Source organism: Mandrillus leucophaeus, unplaced genomic scaffold, assembly GCF_000951045.1.
Source record: "Mandrillus leucophaeus isolate KB7577 unplaced genomic scaffold, Mleu.le_1.0 Scaffold979, whole genome shotgun sequence".
NCBI lineage: Eukaryota > Metazoa > Chordata > Mammalia > Primates > Cercopithecidae > Mandrillus > Mandrillus leucophaeus.
The window spans coordinates 133,297-156,929 of NW_012110685.1; the positions used below are offsets into that span (position 1 = coordinate 133,297).

Consider the following 23,633-nt stretch of genomic DNA (forward strand, 5'->3'; position numbering starts at 1 on the left):
CCAGGTGTGGTGGCAGGCGCCTGTATTCCCTGCTACTCGGGAGGCTGAGGTGGGAGAATGGCGTGAACCTGGGAGGCGGAGCTTGCAGTGAGCCAAGATCACAACACTGCACTCCAGCCTGGGCAACAGAGCGAGACTCTGAAAACATCTGTACCTTGATATGTAATGAGGTTTGAGAAGTATATGAAGAGCGAATCATGAATGGCTAAACAGACAGTGAACATAAGGGAAGAACATGGGCTTTTTATTTTAAAAAATCTTGCAGTCACAATTTAAATTACTGCAGCTTTTGGTGAGTTTTGATAAATTTATATATATAATCACTATCCCAATCAAGATACAGAGTATTAATATTACCTCAAAAGCTTCCCTTTTTCTTATTCTTCTTCCCAAAACTTATCCCCACTTTCAACTTGAGGCAAACACTGATATGTTTTCTGCTGTTATGTATTAGACTTTTTAAGAGTTTAATATATATATTACATGTATATATTTGGCAAAATATGTATATGCATTCTATATGTATATATAGTCTATGTAACACAAATATATATTTAGAAACGTGTATATGAACTACATATTGCACCCTACACACATATCTACACTCTGGAAAAAATGTAAAATCTTGTGTAATTTTAGAATATATACCCTTCTTTCTGAATTCTTTCACTCAGCTTTTGAGTTTTGTTCATGTTGCGTGTGGTTGTTATTGCTAAGTGGCATCCTATTATATAGCTGTACCACTGTTTGTTTACTCATTTGCCAGTTGGGTGGACATTTGGTTGTTTCTACTTTTTGGCTATTATGAGTAAAGCTGCTATAAACATGTATGTACAGGCCTTTTCCTAGACATATATTTACAGTTTTCTTGAGTAAATACTTAGGAGCAGAATTGGTAAGTCACATAGTAAGTTTATACTTAACTTTACAAAAAGCCAGCAAACTCTTTTCCAAAATGGTTGTACCAATTTGTATTCCTATAAGCACTATAGCTGTTCCACATGCTTGTTAACATATGGTATCCTGTCTTTTAAATATTATCTATTATAATAACTGTGTAGGCCAAAACATACTTGGTTTTGAGTTGCTTTTCTCTGAGGATTAATGAGTTTGGGCATATTTGTCATATGCTCGTTGGCCATTGGTATATCTAGTTTTGTGAAGTTGTGGTTCAAATCTTCTGGCTATTTCTAATTGAGCTGTTTATCTTCTATTATGGAGTTGTAATTGTTATCTGTATATCGTAGATGCGTGTCCTATGTCAGCTATATGTACTCAGAATAATTTCTCTTAGCCTATGCTTCGCCTCCTCATTTTCTTAATGGTGCTTCTAAAGGAATATTCTAAAGGAATCCAGTTTTAAATTCGGGTGAAGTCCAATTTATCAATATTTCACACTTAACCTGAGGTTAAAAAGGTTGTATTCTATGTTTTTTTCCTAGATATTTTAGAACTGTAACTTTTTTGTTTAACTGTAAGATCCATATGAGTTAGTTTATGTGCATGGTATTAGCTAACATTTGAGATTCACTTTTTTCCCATATAGTTCTACAGTTAATCCAAAAGCATCTGTGGAAAACATAATCCTTTTTCTAATGAATTACCTTAGTTTCTTTTTTGGAAATCAATTGACTTGTTTGATTTCTTTCTGGGAATCTCTCTTATTTTCTCTTCACCTATATGTCTTTTCTTATGCCTGAACCATGCTGCTTTGATTACAACCACTGTTAATGTTTTGAAATCAGACAATGTAAATTGCCAGCCTTGTTCTTTTTCAAAATAGTGGCCAATCTATGTCCTTTGTATTTTCATATAATTTTATAATCAGTTTGACAATATTTACCAAAAATATGTTGAGATTTTGATTAGGGATGCATTTAAATTATATGTTAATTTTGAAACAGTTGACATTTAATAGTATTGAGTTTTCCCAATCCTTAAAATATATTCTTCCATTTATTAAGGTCTTGGCTAATTTTTCTCAACAGTGTTTTATGGCTTTCAGTATATAGTTCCAAATTATTTCATATTTTCAAACGATTATAAAGGAAATTTTAAAAATCTCAATTGTTCATTGAAAATACACAGAAATACAATTGACTTTTTTATATTGACCTTGCACACTGTGACTGCTAAATTTATTCCTTGATTCTAGTACATTTTTTAGATACTTAAGATTTTTCACATAAATGATTATGTACTCTATGAGGAGATAGTTTTACTCTTTCATACCAATCAGTATGCCTCTGATTAATTTTTCTTTTCTTATTATACTGGCTAAGTTCTCCAATAGCATGATATTAAAATACATTTTAATACTGACATCCTTGTCTAATTTCTGATTGGAGGAAAAACATTTTATTCTTCCCATTAAGATAATATTATCTATAGGTTTTTTACAGATGGTCTTTATCAGATTGAGAAGTTATTTTCTATTCCTAGTAGCTGATTTGTGTGTATGTGTGTGTGTTAGTCCGTTTTCACACTGATGATAAAGACATAGGGATAAAAAGAGGTTTAGTTGGACTTACAGTTCCACATGGCTTGGGAAGCCTCAGAATCATGGCAAGAGGCAAAAGGTACTTCTTACATGGTGGCAGCAAGAGAAAATGAGGAAGAAGCGAAAGTGGAAATCCCTGATAAACCCATCAGATCTTGTGAGACAACTTAATACACTATCAAAAGAATAGCACAGGAAAAACTGGCCCCCATTATTCAATTACTTCCCTCTGGATCTTTCCCAGAATATCTGGGAATTCTGGGAGATGCAATTCAAGATGAGATTTGGGTGGGGACAGAGCCAAACCATATTACTCTGCCTCTGGCCCCTCCAAATCTCATGTCCCCCCATTTCAAAACCAATCATGACTTCCCACAGTCCCCCAAAGTCTTAACTCATTTCAATATTAACCCAAAAGTCCACAGTCCAAAGTCTCATCTGAGACAAGACAAGTCCCTTCCGCCTATGAGCCTGTAAAATCAAAAGCAAGCTAGTTACTTCCCAGATACAATGGGGATACAGGTATTGGGTAAATATAGTCATTCAAAAAGGGAGAAATTGGCCAAAACAAAGGGATTACAGGGCCCATGCAAGTCCAAAATCCAGCATTGCAGTCAAATTTTAAGGCTCCAAAATGATCTCCTTTGACTCTGGGTCTCACCTCCAGGTCATGCTGATGCAAGAGGTGGGTTCCCATGGTCTTGGGCAGCTCTGCTCCTGTGGGTTTGCAGGGTACAGCTTCCCTCCCAGCTGCTTTCATGGGCTAACATTGAGTATCTGTGGCTTTTCCATGCACACAGTGCAAGCTGTCGGTGGATCTGCCATTCTGGGATGTGGAGGATGGTAGCCCTCTTCTCACAGCTCGACTAGGGAGTGCCCCAGTAGGGACTATGGGTGGGGGCTCTGACCCCACATTTCCCTTCTGCACTGCCCTAGCAGAGGTTCTCCATGAGGTCTCCACCCCTGCAGCAAACTTTTGCCTGGGCATCCAAGCATTTCCATACATCTTCTGAAATCTAGGTGAAGGTCTCCGAACCTTAATTCTTGACTTCTGTGCACCTGCAGGCTCAACACCATGTGGAAGCTGCCAAGGCTTGGAGTGTCCACCCTCTGAAGCCACAGCCTGTGCTGTACTTTGGCCCCTTTCAGCCACAGTGGAGCAGCTGGGACACAGGGCACCAAGTCCTTAGGCTGCACACAGCACGAGGACCCTGGGCCTGGCCCACAAAATCACTTTTTCCTCCTGAGTCTCTGAGCCTGTGATGGGAGGGGTTGCTATCAAGGTCTCTGACATATCCTGGAGACATTTCCCCCATGGTCTTGGGAATTAACCTTAGGCTCCTTGCTACTTACTCAAATTTCTGCAGCTGGCTTGAATTTCTCCCTAGAAAATGGTTTTTATTTTTCTATCGCATACTCAGGCTGCAAATTTTCTGAACATTTATGCTCTGTTTCCCTTTTAAAACTGAATGCCTTTAACAATACCCTTTAGCAGTCATCTCTTGAATGCTTTGCTGCTTAGAAATTTCTTCTGCCAGATACCCAAAATCATCTCTCTCAAGTTCAAAGTTCCATAAATCTGTAGGACAGGGACAAAATGCCACCAGTCTCTTTGCTGACACATAACAAGAATCACCTGTGCTCTACTTCCCAACAAGTTCCTCATCTCCATCTGAGACTACCTCAACCTGGACCTTATTGTTCATATGATTATTGGCACTTTGGTCAAAACCATTGATAAGTATTTAGGGAGTTCCAAACTTTTCCACAGTTTCCTGTCTTCTTCTGAGCCCTCCAAACTGTTCCAACATCTGCCTGTTACCCAGTTACAAAGTCACTTCCACATTTTCAGGTATCTTTTCAGCAGCATCCCACTTCTGGTACCAATTTACTGTGTTAGTCCATTTTCATGCTGCTGTTAAGACATACCCAAGACAGGGAATCAAAAGAAGTTTAATTGGACTTAAGTTCCACATGTCTGGGGAGGCCTTAGAATCATGGTGGGAGGCAAAGGCACTTCTTACATGGTGGCGGCCAGAGAAAATGAGGAAGAAGTAAAAGTGGATACCCCTAATAATAGCCCATTAGATCTTATGAGACCTATTCACTATCACCAGAATAGCATGGGAAAGACCCCCATGCTTCAATTACCTCCCCCTGGGTCCCTCCCACAACACATGGGAATTCTGGGAGATACAATTCAAGATGAGATTTGGGTACATGGTCAAACCATATCAGCGTATGTGTGTGAATAGATCTTGTATTTTGTCCAATTTTTTTTTTGCATCTATTGGAATAATTATATGATTAATTCTATGAAATGATTTTTAAAGTTAGACCAACTTTGCAGCGAAGAATAAATGTGATGTGGTCATGATATACTCATACTATCCTTTTGTGCATTCGTTGATTAACTTTGTCAATATTTTATGAAGGATTTTGCATTGTTTTGTTCATGAGGGCAATTGGCGTGTAATGTTATTGACTGGTTTTGGTGTCAGTAATTCTGGCCTCATAAAATGAGTTGGCACGTGTTTTCCCCTTATTTGTTTTCAGAAAGAGCTTAAAAATAACTGGTATTAATGTATTCCAAAGCAATATTTAATAATAGTAATGGTTGATGGTTACTTTGCCAGTTTTATTATTGTAATAGCCACATTTCTAGTGTTTTCTATTAGGTATGATGATGGTTTCAGAGAGCTCCTTTACCCCTTAAAGAAGAATACCCCTTTTCCCATTTCAACAAAATGTTTAATCAGGAAAAGATAGGTGTTATCAAATTTTCTTCTTGGATAAGTTACAAAAATAGTCATATTATTTTTTCCCTTTCAGCCATATGTATGATTTAAAAATGATGTTTATTTTGTAATGTGAAAACGTTCTTTTTTACTCTCATATTTACTGTTTTTGTTTTAGTAGTTATAAATAGGAATATCTCTAATTTATCATATTTTTAAGAAACGTGTCTGTAAGTTTTGTTTATAACACCATACTCAAATTAATTGATAGATCCTCTATTTGAACTATGAATTGTTTAAAATATAATTAAAAATTATATTCCTTAAATGTTTGAGAAAAAATGTCTCTATAGTTATTCAGGTTCACACCTAATTTGTGAGTATTTTTTGACAATTTAAAAAAAACTTTTGTTGTTTTTAATTCAGAAATTTTACCTCTGTCATTAATTTTGGAAAGGTATAGTTTCAATTTTGATAACTGTTCAATAGTTGTCAAGTTTATAGATATTTATGTTAATATATGAGTATACAATAGTATATATTATATAAACATTATACAAAGTATGTGTAATTGAATATACCCATAGTTATATATAATTTATATGGTATAAAATACTTCATTAATACTACAGTACAAGATAAATATTAAACATAAATATCCAAACTGAGAGAGAATTCTGTTATTCTGATAGTGCATAGCCATATTGAATCATTTGCTTCTCTAAACTTTATGAAAGCAAAAATGAGTGATATCAGATTTTAATATAGTGTTTTCAGCTTATCTGTGCATTTTAATACTTTTTGTTTTATTTTTTAATTTTATACATAAAATTTAAAAATAATTAGAGCTTTAATAGAAATTGCTTCTTTTATCAGTATATTTTTTTTTTACAATTTAATATTTTAGGCTTACAGTTAACCTTATCTAACTTTAAGATTGTATTTCCTACTTTGATTTTGTTAATACTAAATGTACATTTGCTCAGCCTTTTAAAAAAGACTTGTGTTAGTCTGATTTAGATGTAGCTTTTGCAAACGGAACAGAAATATATTCTGTTATCTTTTTTTTAATCCAACTTAAGCCTTTTATTTCATTATAATGGAGAGTTTAACCCACTTGCAGGTATTAAAACTGATGTGTTTGTTTCTCGTCAGCTTTTTGTTTTCCTCTCTTTGTTCTGTCTAGTAGCTTTCATGTTTTGTATCTTGTGCTATTTAAAACAAATTTTCTTTGATTTTATCCTCTATAGTTTTTTGAAATAAATATATTATTTTTTATAGTGGTACTTAGATTTATATTTTCCAGGAGCATTTGCAACCTGTGTGAGTCTTATTATTCAAGCTGAGTAAATGTTTCCTCACTTCCTCTATGGGAGACGAGAGTTGCGACAGCCTCCTTTCATCCTCCTTCCTATCTTGGCACTGTGCTTCTCAGACTATCAAAATCACATTTTGAATTCACCATCCAACTTTACATGTTGAGACATTGGCATTTTCATTTAGCTTAATTATCAGGTTTATAACAATTCCTCCACCTCATTCTTTCATATTATGATTCCTTTGTAGGTGACACTAGTTAGCTTTTCCCTTTGCTTCATCTTGAGTTCATTGGAATACATTTCAAGATGTTTTACTAAAAAGATGTGTGACTGTTGTATCTTCTGATTCTTAGGATATGTCTTCCTTCAGGTGATAAACATTTATTGAAAACCTGTTTTGCAATCATAGCTGGACTAGGTGCTAGAGATAAAATCATAACAGACCATCCCTCAAGAAGTGTTTATCTATGAAGACTTTTTTGTTGCTGTCAAATGCAAGTGGTGTATTTCGTGAGTATAAAATCCAAAGGTCACAATCTTTACCCTTAAAACTCCTGTGGTTACTACTTCATTATATTTGGCATTTAGTGATGAAGTAGAGCAAGCTGAGGCCTTCCTTTCTGATGGTTGTAATTGTATGAGTAATCCATTTTCTGTGTGAAGATAGGAAGATATGCCTTTATCTGTGAGGTTCAAAACTCTTTCCTGGAGATGTGATGTGTCTCTTCTAACTGATTTCTCCTGATGTTCAGTAAGTCTGTTATTAGGCATACACATAGAATTTTTTTTTTTTTCACAGAAAGTGGGCATGTGTTAAATATTTAATGTTTGGTCTGTTGTAGCTCGTTCTAAGGAAACTTAATTCCACACGTGTTGGCTCTTTCTTCTGTTTCCTTCATATCTTTTGTCTTTCTCTTGCTTTCTTAATCTCCTTCTGTCTTTTTTTCTGTATCTCAGGAGAGCTGCTCAGGTTTAAAATTCGTTCTGTTGATTTGATTTCTTGAAGCCTCACATCTAAAATGTTTTACTTCTGATGGAGATTTAAATTTTGTTGCTGTTTTAAGGCCACTTGCTTGCTCTCCATATCTAACTAATTGGACGTTTTCGTTCATCTCAACAACTTTTCTTCTTCGGCTCTAGTCTATGTCATTCTTTTCCAGCTTTTGCCCCTTAAGCCTTTTCCTGAAGGCTGTACTTTTCTGCTTCTGTTGAGGTTGTCAGGTGGCTGTCTAAAATTTTAATTAGGGTTCTGGAAGCCGATTTTTTTTATTGTGATATGGAGCACATAGCACCACTTTAACCTTTTTAAGTGTATGGTTCAATCACATGAATTGAGTACACTCACACTGCTGGACAAGAGAAGTCATTTTTTAAAGCACACACTCTTCCTGGAATTTTTGTGACTAGTCTTTATTTTCCCTTTTTCTACAGTATTTTCTCGATACGCATTCTCAAAATTGGTATGATCTGTGTGGTAAGTGGATGGTGCCTTGCCCCTACTCTCTGCCTTTTGAGTAAATTTGAGTCCTGTTTTAATTCTACTCTTGAAATATTTATTAGGATGCAGAACTTCTGGTTTATTTCACAGTCTGTAGCTTCCACCTGTTATACTTCTGCTTTATGAAATGATACTTTTTTTTTCTTGTCCTCTGAGATCTCTGATGCATGGTAATGGTTGAAGAAATTGAATAATTTAGGGCTTGGGGGGCACTCATTGGCTCGTCTGGTTTGAAGCTGCGTTGGTATTGCAAGCCCATTGTGTTTGCTTAGAAAGTCTATGAGGGTAGCCTCCACGGGGGCCCCAGTGACCCCACCTCCTGATATTCACACCATTGAGCACTCTCCACCGTGTTGCATCAGTGCTGGTCTGCATGACCATAGCACACAGCCACATGATGGCACGTGGCTCCCCAGCCAAGTCATAAAGGCCACCCTCACCCTGTGTTTTACCCTCTCTGACAAGTCATTCTGAGAGCAGCCAGCTGCCATGCCATGCCATGCCCTGATAACACTGAGATTTCTTGTGGTGAGAAACTCCTGCCAACAACCTACATTTAACCTGCCAGCCTGGAGCCTGGAGCCTGCAAGCCACCTGGGAAGTGCATCCTCCACTTCCAAGTGGATCCTCCAGCCTGAGTCAACATTCAAATGACTGCAGCGCCAAGTGATATCTTGACTGCACCCTCATGAGAAAGCCTGGACCAAAATAGACACAGCTCTGAATTCCTGACCCACAGATATAGTGTGAGATAATAAATATGTATTGCATGGAGCCACTAATTTTTAAGATGACTTGTTAGTCAGCAGTAGATAGAGAATGCGCCCATCCAAGTCAGCGCTTGTGTTATTAATGGCTGCTCGGCCTCCCTTTTGTTTGAAGCTTTATTATTTGCGTAAGGGTAACGATAGCTATGGAGGTGTGTACTTACTTCCTGTCTTCTTTGCAATCTTTGTTTCATAAAGATAAGTTATGCCATGATTTGAACATTGCTTCTATTAATTAAATCAAGTCCATCTTCCTGATTAGTATTGTTTATGATTAATTTTAGAAACTAGATTATTCTTTAATCTTACTTTTCCCAAAAATGTGAGTATCATTTATTTTCCAAGTTTTTGTAAGTTATTTTAGTGAGAAGCTGAGAGATGCATTTGGGTCTTCTATTTCAATACAATTTTGAAGCAGATATCTCTCCTCGCTTTTAACAGGGGTGCATAAAAGATTCCTTTATATCTTTAATATGCTAGGTTACTCTGACAGATAGCTACCACATCTGTATTTTCTTCAATTTTGCAAACAAGATAAAATATGTGCAATCCTTGGGTTATTGAGGTAGAAAACCATATCAATTTTAAATAAAGATGATTTTTCTTATTTTTCTTTATGTATTCCTTCATTTTTTCCAATCTGATTGCATTGGCTAAATTTCTGAAAAATACTGAATATTAATAATTATAACTAGCATCCTTTGTCTTCATTCTGTTTTCATGAATTACCTCTAGTGGTTTTTCTACTAGTTATAATGCTAGCTTCTATTTTCATCGTGATTTCACTTACTGAGATATTATAAATAAATGTTTAAGTTTTATTAAACTCGTTGTTTTTTAAATTTTTAGAGTTCCTCAGTTATAATATTGAAGCTTTTTTTCCTTCTTGGCATTAGTTTCAGATACACCATATTTTTAAAGCATCGTTAGATTTTATTTGCTAATAGAATTGTATTCTTGTAGGTAAAGCACCAAATGCAATAGTGGGGACAGGAAAATGTATGCTGCCTGACAATGCATAGGTGATCAATACATTCTATCAGTACAAATTATGGTAATTACTACCTCCACTGACTGCTGTGAATTTCAGTTTTCCAAGTACTGTGTTGGTTCCAGGTACTAATAATGGCACCAAGGAGAACCTATGAGATAGGGTAGCAATTTTCCTGACACCTCAAGAAAAAGACGTAGACTCACAGTTCTAATAAAACATCATCAGCAAATGGAGTTGCAAAAATATTTTTAAACTCAGGTTCTTCAACATTGCCTTTGTAATCAACCAGTTTCCTTAGTGCCTATATGCCAAGTGTAGTGCTAGCTTCCACACTGGCAGTGTAGAATGCGGGGGACACCCCAGGTGACTCTACTGCCAGGGGACCTTGAATATGTCACCTACCATTTTTGAGCCTCTAGTTCTCATCCATACAATGGAGCCCGTCAGTCACCCCTGCACTCCTGTGAATATTGCTGTGAGGATCAGCTATAAGGGATGTGAAACTGCTTTTGAACCAGAATCCACTAGAGGCACATAAAAGTGTATGTGTTATCATCGTCATCATACGAGAGGACTGTTAAGCCAAGGCGCCACACTCCCTCCAGTGAGCAGGATTCCTGTGCTTCCATATGTTATTACAGGCACTGTGAACCAGGGTTTACATTTTACTGATGCTTACTTACCCCTTCTCATCTCCCAGCCATTTTCACATTTAAATAAAACTCTCGTTTCACTTAACAATGGAAGGGCTAAAAATTTGCATTTTAAGTGTGAGTCAGTGGCATGGATATCTAATTAAAACCATCTTTTTCTCCCCCTTTTCTCCCCTTTTCATTTTTGTCCCCTGAGCTGCTGACATTATTGCAACTGTATTCCGTGGCCCCATTCTGTCAGCTCGTGTGCTCTGAGGAAAGCAACCAGGAAGGGTGCAAGGAGAGCAGGAGCTTAAGAGAAGGAGGAGGAGAGGGGACAGGTAACTAGGGACAACAAAGGCAAACACAGAAGGAACTGTGATGGGCGAACCTGGCACATTGGCGCTGGCTAGGGGGCACTATTAATGCTTAAAAAGAGGATGCAAGGGTGAAGAATGGAGAGCCTGATAAATAAAAAAAAAAGGACCAGAAAAAAGAGAAAGAGTAAAAGTGGAAGGGAAGGAAAGGGCCACAGACAAGATGGGTGGAGAGAAGCCTGTGGAACTCACAGTGAGGGGGTGCTGTGTCCTTAAGAAGCAGGTGGCTCAGGAGAGAAACTGCCAGTGTCAGTAGAGCAGAGGGTGGTGGGTAAAGGTGACAGATCCTCTGGGAAATTATTGTACAGCTTCATAACGTGTGTCTATAATACATGACCATGTAGAGATTGTCATCAGAAGGCATGTCTTTTGGTCTTGAGTATCTATCCACTTTCCTGCATAGGGTTTTATGGTATCATTTAGCAGTGCAGGTGTGTCCTATATCCTCTCTTTTAGATCTTGCTTTTCTTCCTTATAGTTCACACAGAAACATGACTCAGAAACAGATTCATCTGAAGGCATTTGTATAACTTCAAGATATAGCAAATAGGAGAATCTAGTCTTCCTCTCCGCTTCCCCATCACTGAGACCATACTAACTAGGAATTTGTCTATAATTAGCTAGAAATTTGTTAAAATCATTTACCCTGTATCTTCCTTTGTTTGTTTGGATCATGAAAATATTGCCTATTTAAAAAATTATATGTTGATGGAGAAAATCAGCCCTTGATACTGGTAGAAGGTGAGAAGCATGGCCCATGTTAGGAGTTAGTGCAACCATATGACAGTGCGATTATTTCTACCATAGTTATCATGACAGCCATGCCTCTTGGCATGCAAGACTGTCCATCTGTCTGTGTACAGCTCCTTGGGCAGGTATGGGCTGGAAAGGACAAAAATGTTCAGCAAATCAAGACCAATTGGTAAATTATAATTCCCAAAGGGAGAGGTAAAGACGAAATTTTGCCACTGAAGTACAGGCCCCAGTGCTCTGGCACCTGGGACTAGGAATCCACTTAGATAAAGAGAATCATCCCATTTGTCAATTTTGGCTTTTATTGCAATTGCTTTTGGTGTTTTAGTCATAAAGTCTTTGCCCATGCCTATGTCCTGAATGGTATTGCCTAGGTTTTCTTCTAGGGTTTTTATGGTTTTAGGTTTTACATTTAAGTATTTGATCCATCTTGAGTTTATTTTTGTATGAGGAAAGGGTCCAGTTTCTGTTTTCTGCATATGGCTAACCAGTTTTCCCAGCACCATTTGTTAAACAGGGAATCCTCTGTGGAAGACAGTGTGGTGATTCCTCAAGGATACAGAAGCAAAAATACCATTTGACCCAGCAATCCCATTACTGGGTATATACTCGAAGGATTATAAGTCATTCTACTATAAAGACACATGCACATGTATGTTTATTGCAGCACTATTTACAATAGCAAAGACTTGGAACCAACCCAAATGTCCATCAATTACAGACTGAATAAAGAAATTGTGGTACATATACACCATGGAATACTATGCAGCCATAAAAAAGAATAAGTTCATGTCCTTTGCAGGGACATGGATGAAGCTGGAGACTATCATTCTCAGCAAACTAACACAGGAACAGAAAACCAAATACCATGTGTTCTCACTCGTAAGTGGGAGTTGAACAATATGGACACAGAGAGGGGGACATCACACACTGGGGCCTGTCAGGGGGTGGGGGGGCAAGGAGAGGGAGAGCATTAGGACAAATGCCTAATGCATGCGGGGCTTAAAACCTAGATGACGGGTTGATAGGTGCAGCAAACCACCATGGCACGTGTATACCTATGTAACAGATCTGCACCTTGTGCATGTGTATCCCAGAACTTGAAGTAAAACAAAATAAATACGTAAATAAAGGGAACCATGTGGATTTACAGTACGCAAAGACACCAGAAAACAAGAAAACAAGACCAAAGACCACATGGACAACTGCTTCAATGCCCTCTGGCCCCTACTGGATGTTGGCTTGAGAAGCTGTTCCCTGGACCCAAGGTTAAGTTCAGGAGTTACCTGTCCTCTTGGTGTAGTGTTTCCAAACTTTGACTAAATTTGCCTGATTATGGAAATTTTTCAGGTTCTTGTAAAAATTGTATATTTCAGGTCCCACCCCAGACCTATCAAATTGGATGAGGATTATATTAATATATTTAATCCACCAATGAAGTAAGATTGATAAATACTAACTCTTAGAGGAGCTGAACAATTTCACTTGCCGGGGGGCCGTGATGAGACCGAGACAAGACACTACCATTAAGGCATGATGGTCTACTGATGACTTAGTTTCCCTGAGGATGCCAAATAGTCATGTAGTTTTCACACTGTTAGACTTCACTTTAACTTTATCAGTGTCCCGACTCAATCCTGATTTGATGTATGAGGCGATTAAGCAACTCCAGATCTGCATTTCACAACCTATTACCTTCCTCTTCACTGCTTCTTGAAATGTGACTTTAAGTCACAGACAAGATAAATAGGCCTGTACTTGGGTTCTTGGGGACCTATATGCCTGAGAGCCAGGAACTAGCATATTGTCCTCGAATGGTGGCTTAGATTTGAGTAGTGTTCCCTGTTGGCAGAGCACATCGTGATGTTAACTGTCTGCAGTTAACACAGTCATGGCCATGAGCTGTGCTCCTCCTCAGTTGCCAGCACGTCCTTGAAAGTAATTATTCCTTACATCCTCAGGACAGCTCTATGACATAGTTCTAATGCACATCTCTGTTTTCCAGTTAAGGATGCTGAGGCATAGAGAGGAAATCAATAGTCTAAGATCAGAGAGACAGTGAGAATCAGAATAGGATTCAATCCCAGGCATTCAAGTTCCAAACTTTGAGCTTTTAAACATGGAATTCCTCTGCCTCCTCTGTGATGTCCCATCATCATGCTCTTCCCATCTATGTGAAATGAATGATTTTCATCTTGAGCTGGTTCTCCCCTCTGCAGACAACTGATGTCCTTTTGCTCCTGGGTATCTCATATTGTACCAGGCCTAACAAGGAAATCTATGGCATAGTGATGAGGCAAGACCCCTCCAGCCGCTGACAAGCCATCAGTCTCAGCTATTCTGAGGGAGGCAGCATGACAGGCATGAGCAACCATGCCTAGCCCTGCTTCTCCTGACCCCTCGTGTCAATGGAGCTTAGATTGTTTTTTCAAACTGCTCCTCTGCTCTTTTCATGGTGCCGTTCCTGTTCCTATGCTGTCTTAGGGCTGGCAGAGGGACCCTTTCCTCATCTCCCTACACCTGGAATCGTCACATATATAGCATTAGTCCCTAGTGGGCTTGTCCAGTTTTGGTTCTTGTTCCTTCTCCACCTGACTAGCCTGGATCTACTTCCTGGCTGAATTTCAAGGTGTGCTACCATGCATGGGGGAAGCATACTCACAGAATTCTAAGAGCATGGCTTTTGCCTGAGACCCAGAAGGGCTAAAATAGTATCTCCATAGGAATTGTACCCACATTTGAATTCAAATCCATTTGTGTAGCACATACCACTTCTTCTGGCTTTCTTTTTTTTTTTTTTTTTTTTTTGAGGTTTGGAGCAACCAAATTTTTGCAAAATGTAAATGTTCATTCTTCTTCAAATCTCCAGAGTGCCCCATTTCCAATAAAGCAGTGCACTGTATCTTAATACACATTATTTTAAAACATCAGGACCCTCTTCAAATTTCCCCTCAAAGTACAAAGTACTAAACATGAAAATTCAAACTTCCACTACAGAGGAATTGTAGAGGAAAATTCAAACTTCCTCTACAGAGTAGTCGTAAAGTATAAATAAAGCCAAGTAACCTTGACAAATGCCAACATCCTTAGACATTGTTTTTAGATATTCTCTCCTTTAAAGGGGGTATGATTCTTCTATCTTAAATTGAATAGATGTAATACTGAACCTGAAGCTGCATGGCAAAAATTTGAGTTGTGACCAGTGTTGTTCCTTGAATATAATGAATGCATAGTCAGAGGCCATTTAAAATGAAATAGGGAATATGGAAACCTATGGAAATATACTAGGGCTGTGAGATTCACAAAAAAAAAAAAAAACATAGATGACTGGTGGCCTTTGTTTTTGATGTGTAGGACTTCAGCTGGACCATTAACTCTATAAAATCTTCAAGTTTTATTTCTCCTTGAACCTCTAAGCTATGTAACATCACTTTAAGCCATCATTTGAGTAATGTTACCACCATTTTTCTTTTGATTTGAAATGGAATTATTGAAATAGAGTATTTTTCTCTTCCCTTGTTCACTTTATTTTGCAGTCAAAAGTTAAAATCTATAAAAATATAGAATATATTTAGACAAATAATTCATCATATTTCCTAAATAATTTATTGTGTTGTCTAAAACCATGAACTTTTGTTCGATTAAACAGGTGGAGTCCTAGTCAATATATTTTGAAGGTTTTTGAAGGGTTCTATTCATGAGTATTGACTGCAAACAGAAATGTCAAACTGCCACGCATCAGTGTATTTTTAAAAAATTAAGAAAAGTACAGAGTGTTGCCTCCCATTTTGATATAGCATTGCAGTTTTCTCCTCTCCCTTTGGTAGTTGCTTCAAAGAATGAGAGTGGCAGCCAAAGGTCTAACAATGGTCTGAAACATTGAGTGCCACCTGGCCTGGTCACCTCCCTGACCTCTTGTTCTATCATTATTCCCCTCAGTCCACTTGAGACCAAAAGTGCTCTTTTCTGTCCCTTTACCATAGGAAAAATACTCCCACCTCAGGGAATGGTATCGGTTATTACCTCAGCTTGGAATGCTCCTTCTTCCGACGTGTGCATGGATCACTCCAATACTTCTTTCTGCTCTCTGCTCGGAAGGCTTCCGAATCATTAAGACATTTTCTGACCACTGCCCATAAAACAGCAACCTTTCCACATCACCCTGGCAATTCCTGTCCCCGTAGCCTGTTTTAATTTTTCCATAGCATTTTTCTTTCTTTTTTTTGTTCAGCTTTTATTTTACGTTCAGGGGTACATGTGCCAGATATGCAGGTTTGTTATACAGGTAAATGTGTGCCATGGCGGTTTGCTAGACAGATCATCCCATCACCTCAGTGTTAAGCCCAGCATCCATTAGCTATTCTTCCTGATGCTCTCTCTCTCCCCACTCCCCACTCCTACAGGCCCCAGTGTGTGGTGTTCCCTGCCATGGGTCTATGTGTTCTCATTATTCAGCTCCCACTTATAAGTGAGAACGTGTGGTGTTTGGTTTTCTGTTTCTGAATTAGTTTCTGAGGATAATGGCTTTCAGCTCCATCCATATCCCTGCAAAAGACATGGTCTTATTCCTTTTTAGGGCTGCATAGTATTCCACAGTATCACATTTTTCACCATCACTCACACACACACACAGACATACTGACACACACTGAATATTTTCTCCGGTGTTATTGTTAGGCTTTTAAATTAAGCAGTGCACATAAGGTACCTGCTCATAATTATGACTGAGGAGAAGATAGCGGATCATCATTATGGGAGGCTCTGTAGGGCATCATCAAATCCATCCTGATCTTCTCTTTGCTTCTTCCTATAGTGAAAACTTTAATTTTCTATATCTATCTGAGAGTAACATAGTAGCATTTTATAATATTGGGCTGAGACTCTCTTAGTCTTAGATTTGTAGAACTTTATAGTCTTGGTTCTACGTTGTTCTATATGCTAGTACATTTTGAGTGTAACAAAGCCCACAAATCTTTTCCTGATTTTGTTTATATGACCTTGAACTTATTGAGTGATTAGAGCTCTGTCAGAATCAGATTTCAGAGCTCCTTGACCCAAGTCAGGAAGAGGGCATGCATGACTGATCAAACCCAGAGTGGCAGGAGGCCAACCTGCTGTGTCTTATATTGCTTTCCCATAGCTCAAGAGGACAAGAGCAGTGATCTAGGAGAAGCCAAATTATTTTCCTAACAAGAACCATAAAGCATTAGAAGTAATTTCAGAAAAATGTGAAATATGTATTCCTATAATTCTGACACTTTTAAGAGATATGACTACAAATAAAACACATTTTACAAAGGATGCAGATTACCAGCATGCTATAAAATGCTTCTAGAACTTATTTTAGTAACACTCACCCTTCAGACATATAGCACTTTTACTCTTGAGACCACTTTCACATCCACCCATTTATGATATCTCACAACATAGAGAGGGGAGGACAGCCTGGTCACGCTCTGTCACTTGACGGAGGCTCTGAAGAGTGTGATACGCACAGCCCCTGTGCCAGGACTGGAGTGGGGGGCATTCAGATATGTCTTTATTCCAGGTCATGTTGATGATTAAGACGACATGCCCAACACTGTCTATGCCTCAGAGACATGGGCTGGTTTTCATTCTTCTAATTTTTTATGATGCTACTTCTAGCACCTGTCGTAGCACAAAATCCATGATCAGTAAAATTCCATGAAATGAATCAACTTGGCTTAACTATCACTTAGAACAAACAATTTTTTTTTTTTTTTGAGATGGAGTCTTGCTCTGTCGCGCAGACTGGAGTGCAGTGGTATGATCTTGGCTCACTGCAAGCTCCGCCTCCCGGGTTCACGCCATTCTCCCACCACAGCCTCCCAAGTAGCTGGGACTACAGGCACCCACCACCACACCCAGCTAATTTTGTTTTTGTATTTTTAGCAGAGGTGGGTTTTCACCGTGTTAGCCAGGATGGTCTCGATCTCCTGACCTTGTGATCTGCCTGCCTCGGCCTCCCAAAGTGCTGGGATTACAGGCGTGAACCACTGTGCCTGGACAAGAACAAACATTTTAAACCACTCTATACAATATTCATCCTATATAAGCCTCAAATAATTTTACAGTCCTGTGTGAGTGTATCCTTGCAAAATGTGGGTATGAAACTAAAATCATGGTAAGCTATCCTGAAGGGAGCTGATGAGCATATACTATAATTTGATGTAGTTCTTGGATTAAACCTTCATTTTCAAGTTTTATTTCTGAACAAATATCTTCCCCTAGCAAATGCGTAGTTGTTTCAACTTCCTCCCCTTTATCCCTAGGGTGTGTTTTGAACATCTCTTTTAAAACGTTAATATTCTGAGATTGTAGTTGTCTTACTATAGTTATCAATATAAGTGTCATTGCCCTTGTCACTCTTACTCAATTGAGAGCTCCTAAAAGTCAGAGACAGAGTCCTAATGGGTGAATGCTCAATAAATATTTTTTTGGTAAAATGGAACAGAAGGGATTACAATGGAAGAAATAAAATGAATTAGAATAACCTAAATGCAAAATGAATACCCAGATAAATTACAAAGAAGAGAGATTCAAAGGAGGTGACAATGATGTAGAACTTTGAGAAAAGCACTCGAGGAAAAAAAAGTCATCCACAATTGTTGAGAGAGAAAATCCTTTTTAGTAGAAACGTATTCCCTGTAGGGTCTGAGCTTCATTCTCAAAGCACAGGTTGTGAGAAATTGAGTCTAAGACAATTAATAGCTTCCTCTTGTTTTTTCTAAAGGAAAGCATCAAAGAGTCTTGAAGAGTGACAGGTGTCACGTTCCTTTCCCAGGGGACTCCTCTGGATCTGGTGTTTGTGTAGATGTGGAGGAAAGGAAGTTTCTGCGACAGATGTTTGGTTTTTGTTTGGTTTTTTAAAAAAGATTATTTGCTATTTGGTTGGCACCCTCTTACAGGGTGGCCATGTCCTCACCAGTGGATTTAAATTTAAATTAAAGAATCTCAGAAATCTTGCAAGATAAAATTCTAGAGTTCTTTTTTTTCCCTTCTGATGACTGAAGACATTAAAACTGTTGAGACTTCTGCCTGCCTTCTTCATGCGGAACCATCTTTTTAGAGAATTATTAGGGTTTTGTAGGCATCAATCTGGAAAGAGACAGGAAGGAAAAGAACATGGGATAGGGAGGGAAGAAGTCCCTGTTTTTCTTCTCCTGTCAAAAATAGAAGAAAAAAATAAATACACTCAGATCAGTTTTTACTTGGAGTCACTTTCTGCAAAGAAAAAAAGTTCATTTCATACTTTTTCAAAATGTCCAATACCATGAACACTGCTGAAAACAGAAGAGAAACATCTATTTTAAAGAGGTAATTGTTATGTGTTTTATTATAAGTAGCAGCACATGGGGCATATGCGTGCTTCACAGCAGTATGGGAAGACAAACCCAACACGTTTCAACTGACATTGCCCTTCTTGCATTTACAGAAGTATTATTGACAACAACTTCTTGGATTTGAAGGGAATCTGACAACAGAGACCGTTATTTCTGGGGTAGAAGGTGACCATAACAAGAGATCATCAAGTGGATTGGCAAATCAGGAGGCCTGTAGGGCTGCCAAAGGCCTTGCCAGGCAGGGAAAGGCACCCCACAGGGAGCACAGCTGGCAACAGCTGCGACATGGCTCCGAGGAAGCTCCAGCAGAGGTTGCTAGTGCTCCCCCAACAAGCAGAAATCGTTTTGCACCCAGAAATCAAAACAGATGAGAAAAGATGCACATAGGAGCAGGGTAGGGGCAATTATTCTGCTATTTGTGAAGCATGGGATAAACAAGCTCCTATGCCTTGCATTCCAAGCCCTTTGGATCAGGATAAAATGGAGCTGAACAAAGCAAACTATGTATTATTAATGTTAGCGTTTTCTTTAAAGATTTGATATGGGCAAGCACAAAACCTTGTAATAAAAATGGAAAGGCTCTTCAAAATTGGCAATTCTTTTTCCTCAGTTCTCTCCCACTGGGACGCTCTGTGCATCTTCTCTCCCCTTCTCCTTTCTTGGGAACATTTTTTAACAAAGAAATGGGAGTCCAGGAAGGAGAGGGGAAAGGAAGCTGAAAGCGGACACAGAAAGGGAGAGGGAAACATAAAAGCTGTAAAGGGACGTGGACAGAGACGCAGGAGGTGAAGGCAGCCTGGATTAAAAGCTAGAGAGAAGGAAATCGTAAGAGAACAAGAGATTGATATGCTTCTAAAATATTTATCGCGCACCCTGGGGGATCAATGTAGAAATTGCATTCCCTTTGGGAAAACATTTGCTCATATCCTCCTTGTCTGGATATAAAGGGAAGAGCATCTCAGCAGTTTTCAAGATGGGAGGAGGGAATTTGCTTCTTTCTGGAGCCCTTCCCTTCCCTCTTCCCCGGCTCAACCTTTGTGCTCATTCTACTGAGGGCAGTCACGGCATCTTCCACCACTCCCATAGCTCTACAGCAAAACTGTAGTTACCAGCAGGTCCAACCGCCTGTCCACCCAGGTTCACTGGAGATTCCACCACCACACGTAATTTAGCCTCGCAGAAAAAGACAGACGTGAAACCCTTACATTTTATGGCTTCTTTGTTCTCACATCTGGTCCTGGAAACAGGTAATCCAGTTCTATATTGAATCATGTTGAATCTGTCGATCATCCATCCAGTATTTATTGCGAAACTACTGTATGCCAGGTACTGTGCTAGCCCCTCTGGAGAGCCATCATTCGTTCAGTCATCAAGTATTTCTAAGGTACCTATCATGTGCTAGATGCTGTCTACTGAGGCATTCATTTATTCTCATTCAAAATATTTACTGAGATTTACTGTGCACCAGGCATATTCCTCTGGAAATGACACATAGAACAACACAAAACAAAGTCCCTGCTCTCATGGTAGGGCTGAAAGATGATAAATAATCCCATATCATGCTTCAAAATGTGATTGATTTGCTGATGATGCTCAAACTTCTCTGAATTCCTGAGTCACAGATTCCACTGCCTGCTTGATATAGCTGCAGGAAGCCAAACTGGGCCTCTCAAGCTTGCTATGCCCCAAATCAAACGGAATTTTCTGGCCCCTTCTCAACCTGTTTCTTCCTCATTCTCCCCCATTTAAAACACCACCACCACTATCACCACCACCACCACCACCAACCCTCCATTCTTTTAGTTGCTCTAGTCAAAAATAATGGCACCATCCTTGATTCCACTCTTTCTCTCATGCCCTATACCCCATACATCAGCAGATCCTGCTGGTTCTACCTTCAGGTTGTGTCAGAATCTGGAACTCACTGCCTCTACCCCCACCACATCAGTGCAGCATCTATCATCTCTCCTGCAGGGTTGCAGGGCCCTTAACTGTTATCTTTCTTTCCCCTCCCGGGCCCCTCAGTCATGCCCACCTTTGGCTCCAAGCCCTCTACGACCTCCCTTTTCACTCCCAGTAAAGGCCAGAATCTTTACCATGGATCTCAAAACCCCATGTGTCCTGGCCATTGTCACCTTTCTGGTGACACCTTCTGTACCCTTCCCTTATTCCCTCTGTCGAGCTTCAGGCTCCCTTAATATCCTGGCCACACCAGTTGCTTGCTCCTCCTCTGGTTGTGACCTTCTTTCCCTGTGCAAATGGCTCATGCTTTCGCTCACTTCGGTGTCTCTCTACTCAAATGTCACTTTACCTGGCAGACTCTCCCCATTCACAAGATATTAAAAAAAAAAAAAAGGCATGCCCCAAACCTCACCTACCATATCGCCAAGTTTCCTTTATACTGCATCATTTGTCTTCCAGCACCTACTGTCCCAGCATATGATTCCTTTATTTGCCAAGTTGCTGAAGATCCATCCTGCTCCACCAGGATGTAAGCTCCTTGTGAGCAGGGCCTTTGTGTATCTTGGCCATTGGTGTAGACCCCACCCCTAGAACAGTGCCTCGCTCAAAGCAGAGGCTTAGCACGTATCTGTTGAATAAATAAATGAATTAAATGTGTAATATAGTTTCAGGCAATGATTAATGCTATGAATAAAAATAAAACAAGGGAAGGGGAAAGAGAGTGAGTGGGTGGAATTCCAGTTTATGTACCATGAGCCCCTCTGGGGAAGGGTTATTTGAGCAGAGACCTGAGTGAGATGAGGTGGTTGGTGCACCAAGTAGGTGTCTGAAGCAGGCCATCCAGCAGAGGGAATCCACACTGTCTGAGCAAGGAGCACTCTCAGGAAAGAGCAAGGGGACCACAGTGCCTAGAAGACAAGCAATGGGGCTGGAGCATGAGGATGAGCCACACGGCTGAGCACATGGAGGAGTCCAGGCCATTGTAAGATGTTTGGATTTTATTCTTAGTGTGTTGGGAAGCTGTGAGTGCTTTTTGAGCAGGAGAAGGACATCAGCTGGCTCATTCTTTAAAAGAATCAGTCTCCAGGGCCTGTGGTGAGCACACCGAGGGGAACAAGTTAGGGCAGGAAACCAGTGAGGAGGTGCTGAGGTCATTCTTGGGGAGAGATGTGCGGGCCACACCATGGTGGGAGCATGAACGTGGCGAGAAAGAGTTGCAGCTGGAATTATCTTAAAGCTAAACCAGGCTTTGCTAACAGATTAGATTTGGGGTGTGAGAGAAAGAGAGGAGTCAAAAGTGAGTCCAAGGCTTTTGACCTGAGTTCCTGTGCACATGTAGTGACTTTTATCAAAATGATGGAAACAGAGGGCAGTTTGTAGGGGAAAAGTGAGAATTTGGCATATACAGGACAAACATGAAACATCTTTAGACACTGGAGAAGACACAGGTTCTTCATTTCAAAGCAAAGGTCAGGCCAGAAGATGGAAACGTGGAAGGCATTTGAGTATAAAGCGCGTTTAAGGCTCTGACATCCGGTAATACCAGCAAGAAGTGAAGGCAGCCGGAGAGGACGGCCAGTTCTGAGCCCTGGAGCTCTTCACCAAGCAAACGTTGGGAGAAAGACAATGCCTTTCAAAGAAACCTCAATGGCAGTTCCTGTGAAGTAGGAGGAGAACCAGGAGAGTGATTTCAGGGTATGGAAAATAAATGATTTCCAGGAGAGGTGTTGATAAGTAGGATGCAGTTTCTATCTTCAAGGTGCTCTTAAGCTTGTCAAAAGAGATTACAATATAGCAAGCAGGAGGAACTACAAGAGAGCTGAGAAGAGGGCACAGTCATGGGCAGCATAATGATGTAAATAATGGGCCACAGACACTGTTCACAGTAGCAAAGACTTGGAACCAACCCAGATGCCCATCAATGATAGCCTGGATAAAGAAAATGTTGCACATTTACACCACGGAATACTATGCAGCTGTAAAACAGGATGAGTTCATGTCCTTTGCAGGGACATGGATGAAGCTAGAAACCATCATTCTCAGCAAACTAACACAAGAACAGAAAACCAAACACTGCATGTTCTCACTCATAAGTGGGAGCTGAACAATGAGAACACATAGACACAGGGAGAGGAACATCACACACTGGGGCCTGTCGGGGGTTAGGGGCTAGGGGAGGGATAGCATGAGAAGAAATACCTAATGCATGGGTGGCTTAAAACTTAGATGATGGGTTGATGGATGCAGCAAAACACCATGTCACATGTGTGCCTATGTAACGAACCTGCACGTTCTGCACATGTACCCCAGAACTTAAAGTATAATGAAATAATAATAATAATAATAATCATGGGCCACAGACACAACGGTGGTCCTACAGGATCCTAACAGAGCTGAAAACTCACAGTTGCCTAGTGACATCACAGCTGTCCTAAGGTCTTAGCACAATGCTTTACTCATATGTTCATGGTGACACTGGTATAGACCAACCATTTGCACTGCCATTTGTATGAAAGTCCAGCATGTACAATTACATGCAGCAGAAAATATTTGACAATAAATGACCTTTACTGGTCTTTGTATTTACTCTACCATACGTTTCACTATTATTTTAGAGTATACACCTTTTACTTATATATTTTTAAAAAGGCAAGTGTAAAACAGCTTCAGGCAGGTCCTTCAGGAGGGATCCCAAAGAAGGCATTGCTATCACAGGAGATGACAGCTCC

General features: G+C 39.6%; 1 protein-coding gene across 1 annotated transcript in view; it reads left to right on the forward strand.

Moving 5' to 3' along the window:
- LOC105532641 (opioid-binding protein/cell adhesion molecule-like) overlaps nucleotides 1-23,633 on the forward strand; it is a 219,360-nt gene that overhangs the window by 122,673 nt on the left and 73,054 nt on the right. The window lies entirely within an intron of this gene.